Genomic DNA, 20,729 nt, shown 5'->3' with positions numbered 1-20,729 from the left:
AGGATTGTGAGAGCCAGAGAATCAGAATGCCTGAGGAAAAGCTGTTCCCATTAATTATCAACAATATGTTTGTCTAAGCAAGACTTGTATAACAACATCAGTTGACATGGCACTGTGAGTGGGAAAGATTCATCAGCTTGCATACCTAGATAAAAAGATATAGGCAATCAATAACCGCTGGGAGAGGGAGAAGTCAGTTTTCTCCAGGGATCAAGCTCCCTGATAGGTTATCCAATCCCATGTGGTCAGCCCTAAACATATGTACATAGCAACACTAAACAGATTCATTATATATACATGCATACATAGATACAGATAGATACACAGATATACAGATAGAAGAGATCCTTGATTTAAGAGCTAGTTGGGGGCACAGGAGGAGTTTGGAGAGGAAAGTGTATTCATTATGGAAATATTCATGTATGTAATCCAAAGACAATGAAAATATTTTATCCCTCTGTTGTGCTATTCCACTTCAAGAGTTCACTTGTCACCTGTGGCTAGAATCACACTGAATGTCTAGGACTGTGAAGGTCTTTTTCACAGCAGACTGATCATTACTCAGTACTTATTTGGGCTGCCTCTTGAGAAGGCTCAGGTTGGAAGCGAAATATTTCAATACCTCTTTAGTCTCTTTTGTAGTATATGAATGTGGCCTGGCCAGGAATTCCTGTTACTCACTCTGACATTTATTTCCATGTGTTCTGAGAAATTGTCGGTGACTTTTAATTCATTTTTTAAGATGACTCAAAATGGAACTGAAAAATGTTTGCCCAGGTGAGGAACTGATTTCAGACAGTTTATGCAATGACACCTGGAGGCAGACTATTTCCACTGAACGGTTAAAGCTTGTCAAAACATGGTCTCTTCTTGAGGCTAAGATTGTCTTAGGATAAACATAAAAACTCTGGATTAGAGCCCATTCTTTCAAACCCAACTTGTCTTTAGGAATATGTATTTGTGTGTATGTGTGTGTGTGTGTGTGTGTGTGTGTGTGTGTTAAATAATTTTTAGAAGAGGCTATAAGTTGAAATATAGGTGTGTGTGTGTGTGTGTGTGTGTGTGTGTGTGTGTGTGTGTGTGTAGGGTACATAGGAGTTTGGAGGGTGGAAATGTTAGGAGGACATAACAGTTTATTATATTGTAATTTCAAAAAATATATTTAAACCGCCGGCAGTGGTGGCACACGACTTTAATCCAGAACTCGGGAGCCAGAGGCAGGTGGATCTCTGTGAGTTCGAGGCCAGCCTGGCTACCAAGTGAGTTCCAGGAAAGGCGCAAAGCTACACAAGGAGAAACCTTGTCTCAGAAACAAACAAACAAGAAAATATTTAAACCATTCAACTCATTGTCCCAGCCTTTTCTTCACACTAGACTTTTACTTGTACCACAAAGGTCTTCTTTCTGAATCTTTAAACTTGACTCTCTTCTCTCCATTGCTTCCAGTCATCCACATTCACTCACATTCTTACTCTTTCTTTTAGGTTCAGAGTTCCAAAAGCTGGTTACTATTATTTTTTCCAGACAGTTTTACTGCATTTAAATGAGAACCTTAAAATGATTGACACCAATGTTCAAAATTATATAGGAACATGAACCTTAAACTTCTATTTCAACTCCTACAGTAAAAAACATGTTCACTGAAGGTGTTAGAGATTCAGGGCTGAAGATATGGCTCAGCAGTTATGAGCGCTTATTCATATAGAGGGTCTGGATTCAATTCCCAGGATCCACATGGGGGCTCACAGTTATCAGTAACTCCAGTTCCAGGATGCATATGATACATAGACTTATGCGTGCTTAAGACATTCATACACATAAAATACAAATAAAAATTTTTTTAAGAATAAAAAGATGTTGAAGTTTCAAATACTAAATAGAAGCTTGCCCACATGCCTCAGGAAGGGATAATTCTCTTGAACAATAAGGGAGGCTCTGGAAACTTGAGGATCCTTCTCTTTCTCCTTTCATTTTCTGTATCAAACAACACATTGGTATAACACCTCTGTGTCTGGAAGAATCTGACACCAGGAGCATTATTGGAGTCCAAACATGCCACCCATCATTGATCTGGAATGTTTGAATCCTGTCCCTCAGACTTGCTCATAGCTAAGAGACTTCTTCCTTCATAGATACCATACCTCAATTGTTTTGTTATGGTCATAAAAGCTGACAATATATTCTTTGAAATTTTTTGGTTTTTCCTTATTTCTAAATATGGAATCTTTAGACAGTTATACTCACTTGCAAATCTATGAAATGTACCTCTAGATTCAAGGCAAAGGAGGTGCTAATATTTCCTGAGCACATAGTTGGAAAGTGTGCATGAGGAACATCTATAAATTTAAGTATTTTCACTAAATATCTCTTAAAATCAGGCCAACTCATTCCGATCAGGTTAACATCAAGTCATGTCATCATCAGAATGACACAGATTGTCACACATTCTTAGTGTCTGTGTTGAATGAAAGACTCTGCCAGAGTTGGACATAAGCTTCAGGCTGCCTTAACAATTCTACTTCTAATGTCCTCATATCTTTAAAACCAAAGCCAGCTGGAGGAAGCTGCAACTGGAATCAGAAAAATAGAACTAAAACTCCATCCTGACATATCTAAATTCATCATTACATATCACTTCCTATGCCATTTTTACTTTCAGTCTTGACTCCCCTTCCTGTCCTCATTGTTGGTGATGCTCTACCCCGGGACCACCTCAATCCAGCCATGAAATATGTTCTTCCCTGAATCCTCATCTCATTCTTAATGAGCTCTGCTCCTGCTTCTCCTTTCTGCATTGCTGACAGCCCCAGACAAGCTGACATGATTGTATTCCCTCATACCCAGCTAGATCCAAGAGAATTCACCTCATAGAACAAGAGTGTGCTGTGGGTGATGCCAGAACAAGTCTAGGCCTTTCCCAGGTGATAAACCGATGACTATGGATGAGCTTAGTTGCTAAACATGTTTAATTTCCATAAGGCAGTTTCCATTCTCATCCATGTGAAACCTGACTCACAGGATTTTTAGTTGATGAATATGAGGGAGGAGGCAGACATTCAAGGGAGTGTGTATTATTCATTTTTCCTGGTCACCTTATTGACTATTCCAGTCAAGGAATGGCATAGAATATTGTTCTAGGATCTACCCAATGACTATTCTGTTAGTATCAGGAACAGAATCTCTTAACTCTCCTCCACTCTGCTCCATCTCTCTGTCTACTTCCCAGGTCATTTCCTCTATATCTTTCTACCCTTTGTGAGTGGTTTCTCACTCATCATTCTGCTTTGCAATTTTCCTCAGTCTTCAAAAGGAAAGATAATAGTGGAGTTCTGCTGCTCTTTCCAATAAAACTTGAGGAAGGGCAGGTGCCACTCCTGCCACCTCAGAGATGCCTGCTTCCCTGTCTACTCTCCATGATGGTCTCTAGCAACTCAAACTGGTTGCCCAATTCTGTAGAAGGGTTACAATAAAAAAGAGTTTGGAACATTGGGCAAAAATTTCAGCAGTGGTGGATAAAGGATGTGTCTGGCAGCCTTGATAATTCATTCAAGTGCCCAGAATCACTCATTTTTACTCCTTGTAGAGTCTGAAGGTAAAAATAGCATCTCAGATGTAACCTTGTACATAGATCAATCATCTTTCTGAAGGCAATGAATATGGTGTAGATTTTGGAGAAGTGATAGATATTTCAGAAATCATTTTATTTCAGGTTTGGGTCTCTTTCAAGGGAATATCCTTCTACCAAACTCCAAAAATGACCTGAGAAACTCAAAGGCCCGGTGCCTGGCCTTTACATTATGGCTGACAATTTCAGGTCGGTTTTCAAAGTGAAGTGGCCAGTCTGACTTAGAAATATTCTGCCTCTAGTTTTATGTAGGCTTCAAGTTCTACGAAAAACAGAATTTGCATATTATATTTAAGCAATTTTCTGGGTTCTTTTCTGAGGCTTATAATCAACACATGGGGCAAAAACTTTAATCTGGCCAAAGACAATAAGTCTTTCTTTCACTGAGTGTGAGATGATGCCTGCTTTGGGATTTCTCACGAGCTCCTGAGGACCACCAGAATGATCATAGGATTCTCTGGTGGGATGAAATTTTTCCAGGTTACCAGGACAACTTTGATCCCTTGGCTGACACCTTCATCAGACCTCAGTATCTTGTGGGTATCAACCATAGAAGATGCTCGCAGATGGAGAGAAATGCAGTGGTGGCCATGGGCCCAGGTCTAGAGAGGTTTTGTAGGGAAAAACTACAAGCTGGGAATTACATGCTTGGGACTGAGTAGAAGAGATATGGACAAGGTGATTTTTTTAAACTATTGGTCTAGACTTAGGGTGCAAAACCACATTTTGAAACCATTGGTTGTACTTTGGTTTGGACCATAACTTGTTCAGCAGGACTATCTGGACTGTTTAGCAGGATTATCTAAATATCTTCAAGGGCCATAAACCATGGACAGAATGTCAGCAGGAGCATACTGCCCTGTATCTGTTCTAAATGTCTGGCACATTCCTGAGATTCTTTTTGGAACTGAGTATAGCAGATGGTATAAGATGGTTGTCCCACCCTAAGATGTGGTCTGTATTGCCTTCACAACATCAAAGTTACCCACAAGTGAACTACAGAAGCCAAAACCAAGATTAGTACATTTAAAGATTTTGCTTAATTAGGCCTTTGTTGGGGTCCCTGCAAGCATCATTGTTGGCAGAAAAATGACCTGTGTGAGGTAAAGAACAAAACTTGGATCAACACCACTTTAGGAGGTACAGGATCAAAACCTTAAAGAGTTTAATCTCAAGGTTTATTATCTTGTATATTTAAGCACAGTAAAACTTTAGGGAAAATTTTTCCATGTGAAAATTATCACAACAAAGATTCAGCGATGGCTACATCAAACTCTCATACAAAGTAGCAAATCACCTATGACCATTACAATCAGAATAAGTTCTTTAGATAAAAAGAACTCAGAGTAAAGGCCTAAGGAAGAAGGACTTTTAATAAGCATAACGATGTATTCTATTGATATAGGATGCAAAGTACATAAGCCTTCTTTCATGGGGATGGGTTCTATTGAGAGACAAAGCTCAAGATTAGGGTCTAAACAATACTCAGGATTTGTGGGGATTCAGGTGAAGGCTGACTCAATCACCAGGTTGTTAGATAACATTTACTCCAGCCTTCTAGGTAAAACAGGCATCAGTCATTTTCTTCCCTTGAAGAAAACACACTTGTGTTTAACAATTTGGGTTTTCTAATGCTTAATGTAAGCTGTGCCTCCTACAGGTCTTTGTTTTCATTAGTCAGATGTCTATGTGCTGAGTTTTATGGCCTGAATGTGACTTCCATCCTGGAGTCAGTTATACTAAGGTCTGGGGCCTGTTATACTCCTACTAGTCTTAGTAAATGAATTAAATTATGGGACTCATCCTGCTCTGAAGAGGTGTATTTAGTCCTAAGAATTATTAATGTTACTCAAGTGATACATAATTGGCCATATAGTTTAAGGGGACAGGCCCTGCCATTAATCCAATTAGAATTATAATTAGAGGCCCAATCCAGTGTTGATAACAGAATATCTAGCCAGAGGGACAAAGAAAACAGAGATTGGTACCAATTATATGATTTGTATTTGTTTGTTTATTTTTGAGGGTTTTTTTTCCAACCCTGGTAAGATTTTTATCTAATTACTCCTGATCAATTAGCATAGAAACAAGTTTCTTTTAAATCCTTATAAAATCTCATTAACATATGAGAAGGAAGCCTAAGTCTCTGGTTTTTGGAACCATTTTTGCAAGAGACTTTAACTATTGTTTTAATTCAGAGATGGAAAATTTTAACACCTCTAGATCCTGAAAAACCTATTCGTTTAGTTTCTTAATAAAGTTATTATCTTCCATGATAAATACTGGTGTGGCCATGGCTGCTGAGCCAGCTGTGCTGGCTCCAACCAGAAGTGTTACAAGAACAGGTGCAGCTCTATTCTTTGTATTCCAAGATCTATATTAATTATTTTTCCTTTTCCTCCAAATATATAGGAATATCTGGGAAAGAATCTGTACTAAAACACATAAAATGGGTTTCTTAGTTTTCAAAGCATCAGAAGAGGCACATTTAGTTAAAACATTACATGCCCACCAAGTAGTCTCAGGGACTCAGCCACATTATTGTTGTCCAGATGAACTAACCCACAAGGCAGAATAGCAGGGCATCAGAATAAGGGGAAGTTCCTATGTGGTGATATATTGTATACCCTAATAAACTTATCCGGGCATCAGAAGACAGAGCCAATCACTAGATTAATAAAAGGCCAGACAGTGGTGGCACACACCCTTAATCCTATCACTTGGGAGGCAGAGATCTGTCTGGATCTCTCTGAGCCAGTTCAAGACCACACTGGGAACAAATTAGGCAGTGGTAGCACATACCTTTAATCCCAGCACTTGAGATCCCATGCCTTGCTTGGAAAGCATACATGCCTTTAATCCCAGAAAGTGGCATGGCTGGTGGAGAATGGTATACAGGGCATGAGGAGACAGGAACTAAGCAGCAGTTCAACTGAGACCCTCAAGGGTGAAGACATAGAGGCTTTCAGTCTGAGATTTCATGGAAACAGGATCGGCTGAGGAGTTGGTAAGTTGAGGTTGGCTGTGTCTTGTTCTGCTTCTCTGATATTTCAGCTCTCACCCCAATATCTGGCTCCAGGGTTTTTTAAATTAATAAAGACCCTTTAGTAATTCATGTTGCATACCTAGGTTAAAGTTTTGGATATTAGACAAGTTTCATCCCCTTGTAAATCTTCAAAATTTATTTGAGCTGTGCCCTGTCACAGTGAGTCTTGTCCGTCAATGGGCTGAGAGTCTGTTTTCTTTCTATCCCTATGCTATGTAGTATAGGGACCAGGGATTTCAGTATAACCAGCAATCCTGACTGATCTGTCTGGAGATGATGAACTAAGTATTGGACTTGTCAAAAGTGGAAATGGGGGTGGGCATCATCAGCTTTCTGGCAGTAGAAAGGGGACTCTGTTATGGAGGAGAGAAGCCTTGGCATGGATAGGAGATCTTTTTAGGGTTCAAAGTCTCTTAGGACCCCAAGGGTGCTTTCTTCTAAATAGTAAATCTATCCCCAGGTTCTCTTCCTATGGCATAGAACCTGATTTCCCATTTTCTCCCTGCTCTCAACGGCCAGAATCTTTCTTCAATAATTTCTAGACTTAAAGTTTTATGGCCATTAGATTGTATACACATATATTCACCTGTGTGCTTCCAGGAAGCCTTTGTTTTATAATCCCACTTGTTGCAATGGAAATTCCCTTATTTGGGGCAACTAAGAGACCCTGTCACAGAGTATACATAGAATTGTAAACTCTGTATTCCTATTTCAAAAGATAAATTCCCACATCTTTTCTTTCTCCAGTACAACAAACACTTAAAATGGGCATTAGTGAACAAAGGTCAAGATGGATATGGCTTGCTGGACTGTAGTATACTAGCTAATGCCTTCCCTGTATGTCTCTTCCTAAATTCCCAGGTCCAGTCCTGAGGACAGTGTACACTGGACAATGACCCTGTATTTATGTGAAACATAAGACTCAGGAGGAAACAGAGCGAGTGAAAGGGGCTGGGACTTGATGAAACCTTAATTTTAATGGTTCATAGTTAGGAGATAGTCCATTTTATGTCATCATCTATGGCTTTTGCTTTCTTGACCTGAGTGTGGGTGGATCCGTGGTACTTCACCAGCTACCTTCATGGCCATAGGAGTGGAGAGAACAGCCAGGTATGTTTTCTCCAAGTTGGTTCCAGTGCCTCTTTGGCTACATACTTGACTCAGACAGTATTACTTTGTTTGAACAGGGGGAAACTTCTGGTGCACTCTGAGGTTACCTTGGTCTCTAAGATATCCTGATGAATAGTTTTTTATGGAAAACTGAAGGAATTGTAGTGATTTGAGAAAGAAATGGTTAGAGAGTTCTGACAATTGCTGGTCTCTGAGCCAGGGAAGCAGTGAGGGGGGTCTCACAAACAGAGTATCATAAGGAATAAATCCCTCCCTATATGGGGTACAGCAGGCCCCAAGTAAAGAAAAGTGAAGTAGGTCTATCCACTCTTTACTGGAATTTATTGCGGTTTTTTTTTCAGTTTCTTTTAAAATCCTTTTCATTAGTTCTACTTGCCCAGGACTCTGAGGTCGATATGTACAATTAAGTTTCCAATCTATGTCTAAAGCTTTAGCTATTAATTGAGAGATTTTAGTTATGAAAGCTGTGCCATTATTAAATTCCTTTGCTGTGGGAGGTTAACTTGGGAGACCAGTTTCTGGAAGAGCATTTTAAGCTACGATTGGAACAATTTCAGTCTGGATGGAAAAAAAAGCTTCTACCCATCTGGAAAATGTATCTATAAAAACTAGCAAGCACTTGTATCTAGACAGCAAGATCTTGGTGAAGTTGGTTTCTCAGAGTTTGCTAGGGTGTTGGCCTTTCTTCTGGACCCCTTCTTGTGTAAGGGCTTTCTTTGGCATTTACTTGAGCACAAACTTGGCATGTGCCTGAGGCATTCCCCTCCATACTATCCATCTAGGTCTGACACACCTTGCTTTGAGCAACCCAGAGTGTTTTGTGGACCCCAGGTAAATAATAGCCTGGTGAAGATCAGTTACCAGAGTCTTGCCAATTGTTTCTGTGAGAATGATCTTTCCCTATGGTTTCCTCCACCAGCCTGTGTGTTTGAAGTTTACATTATTTTCTGTTTGCATCCTCTATTTTCTCTTGGTTGTACCATGGAGTCTTAGGAATTACTGGGTCATGGCATGTCATCATAGTATCAATAGGCCCCCAATGATCATAGGGCCATTTTTTGAATAGCCAGGTCAGTGGCCTAGCTACCTCTTCCATCAAGGGGGTCATTTTTAGATGTCTTCAGCAGTGGAGATTAGGAATTCATAGGGGAAGCCAATGTGCTCCTAGAAGGGCCAGTAATTTTTCCTTTGTTTTTAATGTCCTTTGCCTCAGTGGCGTGAAATCCTCTTTCTCTGTAGATCATACCTTGAACATTTAAATTAGTAAAAGCATAGCAACTGTCCACTTATATGGTGGTGGACTTCCTTTTCCCCTTTTAAAGCCTGAGTTAGATCAATCAGTTCTGCTCTCTGGGCTAAGGTACCTGTCTTGGGCCCAAATTATTTTAGATAAAGTAACTATGGCAGCTCCCATGTATCTGGTTTTATCTCTCAACTCATGACAGTCATTGATGATCTCCTGCAGGACATCATCACACAAGAGTATAGCAGGATTGCTGTGGGTGGATTTCTCAAACTGTACTAGAGGGTGGTCTAGCAGTAAGGCCAGGTATTGGGATCTATTTTTACTTTATTTTTTTTAATTTTTCCAACATTTTTCCTAATTTCTGAAAATTATTGCATGAGAAAGATGATCTCCTAGCAGCTCTCATTAACTCTTCTAAAAAGGACCAAGTGAAAACTGTTTCAAGTCTCCTTGGTCAGTGTTGAACAGAAGGGAAAACTGTTTTGTCTGGGTTGCATTATCCAACTGAGATCTTCTTGTCTGTGTCCAGAGCAATTTTACTGCATTTTCTTCAGAGAATGATGGGTTTTAAGCTTTACAATTATACATATGACTGCCTGAAAGGGATGTATTAATGAAAAAAAGGAAGGAGTGGAACTTCATCTTTTTCTCTTCCCCAGAGGCTTCTTAGAACAGGCAAGGGAGCTGTGGAAATGCGTACCAGGGAAAACTATTTTCCCACTATGTGAACATTTGTTTAAGTTGAAGGAGGCACAAGATGAGAGGCCTGGCCCCTTCCTGCCTCCACACAGCGACTGAACAACCTAGACAGTAAGCAGAAGTCAATATACAATATAGGAATTGGGCAGGTAGAGGGCTTAATAAATTTCTCTGGGTGACCTAGCAGGTACCCAAAAAGAGGCACTGGGGTAGTGGTCTCACATCAGAGAAAGAAACTAGCTAATACAGGAAACCAAGTCTGGCAGAACCACATAAAGACAGACATACACAGTAAAGACAACTAGGGATGGCTCCACACATTCATGCAACTGAACAGACAGGAGAATCATGTGGCATCTCAGAATGTCCTGGCAGGACACTATATCAGCAGCCATGCCCAACTTCCCTATATATCCAAACAAATAGTGCCTTAACCATACTTACATCTGGAGGTGACAGACCAGGCAACTATCTAATTGGTTTCCTTGTGGGTTGGTGGTGTCAGACTCCTCTGAAGTGTTAGTCAGTATGACCAAAGTTAATCCTAGGGACCTGGAACATCTCAGGATGCTCACTCCCTAGGAACCCCTGACACAAGCTCTCTTCCACACTCTGAATAGCTCTGAGACAGCCTGATATCTGGTTTCCTGGGAGCTCAGTCAGACCTCCAGAAATGTTGTGGGGTATTCATCAAAGACTGCGTGGACACAATTTAAGTCAATAGAAAGTCTTTATTATCCAGCTAGCAATTACACTGGGTATTTGGATTCTTGGTGGAGCCCTGAGCCTTTTTCAGGGCGAGCTTTTAAGCACAAGAACCAAATTCTGGCTTGATGTACCTTAGTTAAAAAGACAGGTAGCTAGAAGTTAAAGACAGAATTAAAAAGCAAAACAAGGTTAGTGCTTTTAGAGACATTCTCAAAACTATGGATTTTGATAGAATAGGTCTTTGTTTTTATTTTGGTAGATGGTGTCTAATGCTGAGTTTTACTGCCTGATGGTACTTCCATCAAGGAGTCAGTGGTCAGTCTGAAAGCTTGTTACAAATACACCCTATAATTATTGTGAGTCTTTGATTCACTGTGCCCCATTATCATTGTCTACCACCATAGCCAACATCCCTGAGTTTGATGCCATCATTTGACAGTGCCTAAACTTCAATGCCTTTCACTTTGGCTGAAATCAATATACAATTAATTATATCACCATCCAGACCCTGTTGGGCCACTATGCTTGTGAAAAGATGCACATCTATGGCATGGCTTGGAGCTCTGGAGATGATGTTGACTAGGTCTGTGAGGACACTATCAGGCTGAACAAGTAGATCACATCTTGGTGGGACAATGCATAGGTGCTGGCTACTTCTTTCACACCAGCTAGCATGTCCAAAACCAAAACCCTATCATATTCTTTACTCAAAGAGGAAGTAGGAATGTACATTTTTAATGAGGATATAAGAAAAGCCTTCAGATAGATAACACAGGAAATGTGAATAAACTGGCCAAGGTGGAGATATTTTTAAAATAATAAGAATATTTTATAAGAATTTCCTAAAATGTATTTGACCATATTCACCCTTCACAAATGCTCTCAGATCCATTACACCTCCATATACACCAACCTTTATGTCTTTTTAAGCCATTTAGTCCAGTTGTGGTGCTCAAACTGTCTTGGGTGTTTGCTTGTCCTCTAGAGTATAGTTGACCTACCAGGGACTATAATATTAAAGAAAACAAACTTTCCCTCACCTAGAAGCTATTAGTTGCGAACAGCTCTTCGGCTAGTGGTGGGGCTTGAAGCCACCTCCACTCTCCATACTTCAATTTTGTCTTCCTTGAGCTTTCTCACATTTTGTGCATGCTGTCACAAGTGTTGTGCGTTCATATGTGCAACTGCCCTATTGTGTCCAGAAAACACTATCCTGTAGTCACCCACTACTTCTGGCTCTTATAATCTTTCACTTCCTTCTTCTGTGATGTTCCCTCAGCCTTGATAAGAGGGGTGTGTATAAATCCCCATTTAGGGTAGAACATTTCAGTCTCATTTTTTGTAAGCTATCCTATTGTGAACCTCTATTAATCACCATCTATTGCAAACAAAAGTGTTTTTATGAGAGCTGAAGAATGCAGCTCTCATATCTTTCAAGGATATTTGACCATAGATGGAAATGTGTGCTTACTTAAAGAAAGAAAAAAATCACTATCTTTTCCAGGACACAAAGGAGACCCTAACGACATAGGTGAAGACATTTTTCTTGGTGGCATCACTCTGTCAGAAGCCTCCTGTCCTGTAGGGACTGGCACAATATAAAAAATCCCTCAAGACTGACTTAAGTCTTTTGCATATATGTTACAATTGTGTAGCTTGGTTTCCACGAGGGACTCCTAACAGTGGGAGCAGGGTCTTTCTCTGACTCTTTTGCTGACTTTGGGACCCTATGCCTCATACTGGGTTGCTTTGTCCAGCCTCAATATGAAGATATGTGCTTAGTTATATTGCAACTTCATATGCCATGCTTGATTTTTTTAATTTCCATAGGAGGCCTGTACTTTGCTCAATAGAAATAGAGGAATGGACGAGAGATCATAGGGGAGGTTAGTGGGGGAGGCTAGGAGAAGAGGAGGGAGGGGGAACTGGGCTTGGGGTAAAAAAAATAAAAAATAAGAACACCCCTCAAATCCTTCAGAACATAAAAAAGTGGCAAGTTCCTGAGCTGTTGGTCCTATAGTCCAGGGGAATATGTTTTTGATGTGATCTTATGCCACATGGCAGAAAAACCTCCCAGAATTCTAGCTACCTGAGACTTCCTTTCCTCTTATGCAATGGGAGAAATAATGTCATCCTGGAATGGCTGCTTGAATCCAGAAAGATGATAATGATTATACTTGACCAAGGCCTTGGTGCCAAGGATAGGATGTAGTTGACCTTCATGTGAACTATCTGTGTGTAGCTAGAGTTTTCCTGCCTTGCCCACAGTCAGGAAAATCTTTGTCACCTACCAGTCCCATAGCCACTCAGACCCAACCAAGTAAACACAAAGACTTATATTGCTTACAAACTGTATGGCCATGGCAGGCTTCTTGCTAACTGTTCTTACAACTTAAATTAATCCATTTCCATAAATCTATACCTTGCCACATAGCTTCTGGCTTACGGGCATCTTCACATGCTGCTTGTCATGGTGGCAGCTGGCAGTGATTCCTTCCACCTTCCTGTCTTTTTTTCTCCTCTCTGTAGTCCCGCCTACACTTCCTGCCTAGCCACTGTCCAATCAGTGTTTTATTTATTGACCAATCAGAGTAATTTGACATACAGACCATCCCCAGCATCTGTGAGTTCCACATATGTTCAGTTGAATGAATAGGTCATCTGGGAAAGTCCATACAAGATGTAAGCCTTCAATAAGAACTTCTCTTACTTCAGAACCATTGTCTGAGACTATAGTTCTATTTCCCATTAAATTCTGATGAGGGGTTCCATTTAAAATGATGACCTCGTGTGTGTGTGTGTGTGTGTGTGTGTGTGTGTGTGTTGTGTGTGTGTTTAAGAGAGAGAGAGAGAGAGAGAGAGAGGTCTTTGAGGGTATCACTCATCTGAGTCAGACTGAAAATTTACATTACAGCCAAACAGCAAATTCTTCAAGGATTTATTATCCAAAAACAGGATATATTGACCTAGGGAAAGGGTTCTGGGGGTCTGAATTAGGAATTCCAGTTGGTAGTCTGGATTATGCACAGCCCAGCTGACAGCAATAGTTAGAGGGAGAACATGGACCTCATGGGGGACCACAAGTAATCATATTACTTCAAGACCCATGTGACCCACACCTTGACAAAATGAAGTCAGACTTGTGATTTTGAGGTGTGGCAGCTGGGTCTCTGGACATGCAACCTTGTGTATGAGAATGCTATCAGGTCAGGCAGGTCAGAGAAAAGAGAGACTGGGCCTGTCATGGGCTTTTGAAACCTCAGACCTACCCCTAGTGACACACTTCCTCCAACAAGGCCACATCTACTCCAAGACAACCCTAATCCGTCAAGTTCTTCTTGAATAGTTCCATTCCCTGATGACTAAGCATTCAATATATGAGCCAATAGGGGATTTTTATTTGAATCACCACACTAGTACCATGGCTTAGTTCTCTCTATCTATACTCTATCCTTCCAAGAGAGAACTTCAATGTTCACACCAAATAAACAGGTGCATGAATAAATAAAATTTCAACATTCACTGAACTAAAGATTATGGGGCCTGTGTAAGAAATATGTGAAAACTCTGACTATTGATGAAATAGAAAATAGAATATTCTTCCAGCAAGGTATTTTTGTAGAAATAATTTGTACAAACTATGAGAAGTGAATGCACTTGAAAGCAAAGACATAAAGGGAATTCTTTATATCCACATATTTGTTTGGCAAAGGTGAAAGCCTAGAAAGAATATTCTTGTTCTTTCACATGACAAAAAGATTATTCCTTGCTGTAGTTTATTTGCTTAAGCCAACAGTAAACATCACCTAAGGTTTTGCTTGCTTTGGTAATAAAATGAGAAATGTTTTACCGCTGTTGAGCTCAATGTCCCTGATCACCTTGTTTAATTCTCTGGCATTTCCTTTGATCCATAAATCACCTGACTGGGGTGAGTATCAAATGAAGACCTGTATTAATGAAAAGGTAGTGTGAAATGAGGAGCCCTAAAACCAAAGCTCAACAAGGACATGAACAGCACTTTTGGAGACTTTGTTTATAACCACAGAAATGGCATATAAGAATTTAAAATGATAAAAGAAAATAACAGCACATGTTGACTTGTATACCTTGCTAAAATAGCCTTCAAAACTGAAGATAAAATATCTCCCATTTACTTCTGAGGGCAGTGACTGGTCAGGTGACCTTCACTGATCAGAACATCTTTGAAACTGTTAGAAATAACTGAATGTGTTCATGAATGCCTTTCATCCCAGCCCTCAGACCTGGCTGTTTCCCTGGGACCACTTCTCAGATGAAGTGAACATGGAGGCAGTCATTTACAGTTGCAAATTATCTGGCCAGCAAAGGGATCTGGACCTTCTCAGGTATGGCATCAACAAAAGTAGGTAGAATTGAAGAGATGGCTCAGAAGTTAGAAGTGTGTATTGCTCTTCCAGAGGACACAAGTTCAGTTCCTAGTGTCCATGCAGATCAGCTGACAACCACTTCTCACTCCAACTCTAGAGGTTATGATAGCTTCTACTGGCCTCCAGGGGCACTGCAGTCTTGTTCACATGCCCTGTTTCCCCATCCTCCAACACACACAAAATAATTAAAAGTAAAATCTGGAAAAACAAACAAACAAGAGAAACTTTTTAAAAGGGGACAGACTTGTGCCCTGGGAGTCCATGTGAGGTCTGCTGAAGTTCCCTGTTAGAGTCAAGCTGCATAAAACACACAGAACCCTCAAATTCTGTCAGAGACAACAGGCTAAAAAATGCCTGTCTCATTCACACTTAGGAGATTTTAGTCTATGAAATAACAACACAGGTCAATTGGAGTAAATAACTGTGGGATATGGCTGTTTATTGGAGAGAGGCCAGCATGTTTTTCAGGGTCACATGGAAAAGCAGTCAATATGTTCCAAAGGAGAAGCAGCACAGAGTCCTTGTTATGTTTCTGAGAGAGCCAGGGAGGGCAGGAGACCCAGCATAGGTTTGTCTGGTGTGTATGACTTTTGGATGATAGTGGTGATTGCTATCTGTATGGTCTCTGGCTCTGGAATGATCTAAAGTGGAAGAGTTGCGTTGGCTCTGAGTGGAGGACATGAGTAGCTTGGTGTTTCGTCAATGAATAGCTTTCATCCATGGATAGCAAAGATACAAGATACAATAATACAGACACAATAAGGAAACTGAACATGATTGAATTCAGCACATGGGATTAGTTAAAAATGGCCCCCATAGGGTGTGGCACTATTAGGAGAGGTGGTTCTGTTGGAGTAGGTGTGGCCTTGTTGGAAGAAGTGTGTTACTCTGTGGGTGGACTTTGAGGCCTCCCTTGCTCTAGTTATGGTCAGTGTAACACAGAGACTCCTTCTGTTGCCTGAACCTCAAGATGTACAACTCTTCATCTTCTTCTCCAGCACCATGTCTACCTGCACACCACCATGTCTTGCCATGATGATAATGGAAAACCTCTGAAACCGTAAGCCATCCCAATTAAATACTTTCCTTTATAAGAATTGCTGTGCTCATGGTGTCTCTTCACAGAAATAGAAACTCTAACTAAGACATTAGACATCCATAGTATTGTGTCAATTTTCTAATTTCAAGAATTATGTTAGCATTATGAAAAATGATACATGATGGGAAGCCTATGAAAAGGTAAAAACTCTCTTTATAAGGTCCTATGAGCTTTATCAGTGACTAACACAGTTTATCATCCATCTATGCCTGGATGTCATGCCCAGATTTAAAAGAAGCAGTTTCCACTCACCTTAGTTCTGGGTGTCATGTGGCAACCCTGTCCGGGCATGTTGGGGTTCTGGTTCTTACACAAGGAACTATGTGGCTTCCTCACAACTTAGTAGCTGAGTACCTGTATGAATAAGTTTTCCTATGAGCTTTATCAGTGACTAACACAATTTATCATCTATGCCTGGATGTCATGCCCAGATTTAAAAGAAGCGGTTTCCATTCCACCTTTCCATGTCTTCAGTGCTGGTACACACAGGAGGGTGAGAGGAAATACCCAGGCTCTCTCCTCATGGCTAACTTTACTGATCTTAGAGGACACTATGAACACATTCCCTTGTGACGAGAACTGCCCCCACGAACCTGTAATATCACAGACATAGCCGCTGAACCTTCCAAGAAGAGATATTTCAGTCCCACGTCTACTCTAAAAAATTCTGTCTACAGCTCTCACCAGGCTGGTGAGGAGGGTTTGACAGTGAGTTGCAGGTGACAGGGAGTCCTAGACCCAAGTGTTACTGGATTCCCAGTGGCTCCCACCTTCTCACCTCACAGTGAGAGCATAGCTTAGCCACAGGAATGAGATTCAGTGAGGAGTGGGCTGTGGTCTCAGGACTCCATGGTGGAGGGAACAGGACAGTTGAGGCATGGTGGTTTTCCTGTTTTGAGTGCAAAGGCAATAATATTATAATAGGTTTTGGGAATGTGGCTTGGACTTTATGATCACATGATATAAATCACCTGTTTGGAAAGATAATCCACAGAATGAGAAAGAATACCTACAAATTAAAGATCAGGGGCAGACTTTTAATCTCAACAGGTCAATCCCTGTGAGTTGAAAGTCAGCCTGATCTACATAGCAAGTTCCAGTCCAGCCAGGACTACATAGTGAGTCCCTGTCTTAAAAATAAAAATCACATAAGGAATTAATACCCAGAACATAGCTTCTAAAAATCAACAAAAGAAGCAGCCTAATATAAAATTAAACTAAGATTCAAACATATTTATACGATGAATACACACAAGTGATCAATAACCCAGGAAAATACACTTAACTACTGATAGCATGGAGAGCAAATCTTCAAGGAGTTCACACTCAACTATAATGGTTATGAAAAAAAGAAGAATCAATCTAAAAGAGTTGTTGGATTTAAAGCCATGTCAATTTCTCCTGGGAATGTAACAATGCTCAGTTGCTCTGAAAGCAATGCAGCAATTCCTTAAAAAAGTTAAATGGAATTCTCATGTGCCTTAGAAAATGCAATTGTGGAGTTATGGCTAACACAACTGAAAAAAAATAACTCAATAGATAGTTAGACATTGATGCCCATTATTGCATTATTTATAACAGCCCCAAGTGGAAGCAATTCAAGCATCCATCAATAGAAGAATAGTGAAGTAAAATGTGGTCAATCTGTATTCAGAATATTACTCAGCTATAAGAAGGAAAGACATTCTGGTTTTGCTCCAACAATATAAATATTGAAGATATTATGCTAAACAAAATAAGCTAGACAGGCTTTAAAATCACATTTATTTTTCATGTTATTAGTTCTTTGAGAATTCTGTACAATGTATTTTGATCATATTCATATCCTCCTCCAAGTCTTCCCAGATCCATGCCCCATGCCTACCCACCAACTTTGTGTCCTCTTTGAAAAAAAAAAAACAATCAAATCCATTCTGTCTTGCTCCTATGGTTTTGGATATGTGGCATTCCAGTGGAGCATGGTCTCTGGTGGGAACATGGTGAGTTGGAAACATAGATGCAGGTATTCAGTGCTCAGAGTGTGTTTACAGATACCTCAGATGCTGAGGTGGTCAGTGTTGTATTTTTAAACTGGCAGAAGGGAATCAAACCATACAACAAAGTTCACATGGGACGTTTATTGGGGGGAGGGCAGAGAAGGGAGGCAGAGAAGGAGGTAGAGACAGGTCCCTAAGGATGAGATTGGAGAGAGAGAGAGAGAGAGAGAGAGAGAGAGAGAGAGAGAGATAAGGCCTGCCTTTATAAGGAAATGTATTAAATGTGCACATGGGGTGCTCTTAATGACTGCAGTTGAGAATATATCCTATCAGTACAGATGCCTAAATGCTAACATCCAGTGAGTCTGAGTCCCTAAAACTCCCTTAACAGGAGCACATGGTTGGCCTAAGCTATTTTAAAAACAATCTCACCTGTAGCCACTCAAAGATCCTGAGAAGTACAATTAAGACCTTGGATCTTTCTTCAAAATGTCACAGGGAAGTTTATAAGACTGAGCACAGGTTAGCAAGGGTACTAAAGATAGGAGTCCTGGAGGCAGAAGTACCTAGTGACTTCTTTCATACAGAGACTTGGGATCTCTCTGACTAGATATGGACAAGCAAATATGATCTGCACAAGCTCAAGCCAGACAAAATCTCAGTATAGAGAGAGGGTATGGGCATGATGTCACACCCCTAGCTGAGGAGCTATAGAAATTTGATAGCTGATTGGAAAGGGAGAGCCAGTTTTAGTTAAAAGTACGTACCCTGGTAAGTGGACCTCACTCCCATGGGTCATCCAAGAGTATGTGAGCAGCACAAACTGGACTTGATGTTGTTTTAAAGACAGGACACACAAGTTGGGTAGATAGGGATGAGGGATGGATCTGGGAGGAGTTGAAATATGGGGTGAGTATGAGCAAAATACATTGTGTGAACCTCTCAAAAGTTAATTTAAGCTGGGCAGCAGTGGTCCATGCCTTTAATCCCAGCATTTGTGAGGCAGAGACAGGCAGATCTCTGTGAGTTCAATGCCAGCCTGGTCTATAGAGTGAGATCCAGAACAGGCACAAAAACTACACAGAGAAACCCTGTCTCAAAAAATTTTTTTGAATTTAAAAAGAAAAGAAAGGTGGATAAAAATAAGCCAGCAACACACATGGAATGCACAAGATAAACTATATGTGATGAACTGCTGGAATTGTTTCAAGTAGTCTCGGATATGGGCCAAATTCAGGGGTTTGGCTCATGTGTCTTCTGAGACTTTGTTCTGCTGCTTAGCCAGGAGCACAATTTCTGACTTCAGTTCTCAGAATGGATGACTCATGATAGCTTATCTTCATTATGGGCTCATTTTTATTGATATATTTTAAAGTTATTCATTGTGAAGTTGATACATGTATACAAGGTATTTTGATCATATTTTCTCTGGAATGAAAGCCCATTGCTGGGGAGGCCTTAGGCCACGGGAACGAACTGACTATTATACTTTGCTATGGACACAGACTCAAACTGCTTTCTAAAACCTATCCTTATCCTCATCCATTGCTGCAGCTTTGAGCCCTCATCAAAGGAGCTTCTTTGTGTAGTAAAACAAGGTTGAGACAGAGACTCACAACTGGTAAAAAGCACTGAGAATAAGTCACTGTGGAGTGCTTGTCCTAAATACAACATTTGTATCACCTCCTTCCCCAGGGACTCTCTTTTTTTCTTTTTGTATATAAATGTTTTGCCTGCATGTATGTCAGTGTACCGTGTGCATGCCTAGTACCTAGAGAGGTTAGAAGAGGATGTTGGATCCACTGGAACTGGATTTATAAGTGGTTGTGAGTGGCTATGTGGGTGCTAGGAATTGAACCCAGATCCTCTGTAAGAGCAGCTAGTGCTCTTAAGCACTGAGCTGTCTCCAGCCTTGTTAGCTTCATTTCAAATTTTTTCATTAATTTTCAAATATTTTAGCATGTCTCAACATTTCCTCCTATGTATGTGTGAGTCCATAGAGAGATTACACTGTCTTTCAGGTGGAGACATCATAACTCTTAAATGTTGCATTCCGTTACTGTATGTTGGTCATTATTGTTTATGCATTTTCTTTAAATACATTCAAATCTGAATTTACACCAGTACTAGCTTTCCCACCTTTTTTCTTTCCTTATATCTGATTAAGTTACTGTCTAATGCTTTTTCACTTTCTCCCTGAAGCACTCTCTGGGATGCTTCTTGCAATATTATGGAAAGTAGATTCTAAAGATCACAGGGAGACCAATGTCTGTGAGAGGAGTGTTGGGGAAAAAGACAAAATTTATAGAGTAGTTGAAGAATGGAGGTGAAGGAGGTGTGATAACAAACTGACTTCTCAACTTCAAAGAGTTGAGTGGTAACTGGTTAGGACGGGAATAAATAGATAGACAGGGGAGGCTACCAAATTATGAATAGACATATACTTCTTGAGAATAGGTGGAGGTCTTCCATGAACTCTGGTTCTGGTTCTTGACTCTTTCAGTCATGACTGTTGGTTGCTATATGTGGTGGTCTGAAAGAAAATGGCCACATGTGGAGTGGTACTATTAGGAGATGAAGTTTTGTTAGAGAAAGTAGGGCTGTCACTGTAGGGCTGGGTTTTGAGGTCTCCTTTGCTTGTTATGCTCAGTTCTGCCTGTAGATCAAGACGTAGAACCCTCAGTTCCTTCTCCATCACCATGTCTCCCTGCATGCCACCATGATGATAATGGACTAAATCTCTAAAACTGTTAGCTTGCCTCAATTAAATGTTTTTCTTTATAAGAGCTGTTG

This window comes from Peromyscus leucopus, chromosome 1 (genome assembly GCF_004664715.2).
Source record: "Peromyscus leucopus breed LL Stock chromosome 1, UCI_PerLeu_2.1, whole genome shotgun sequence".
In the NCBI taxonomy this organism is placed as follows: Eukaryota; Metazoa; Chordata; class Mammalia; order Rodentia; family Cricetidae; genus Peromyscus; species Peromyscus leucopus.
Note: the sequence above shows the minus strand (reverse complement) of the source record.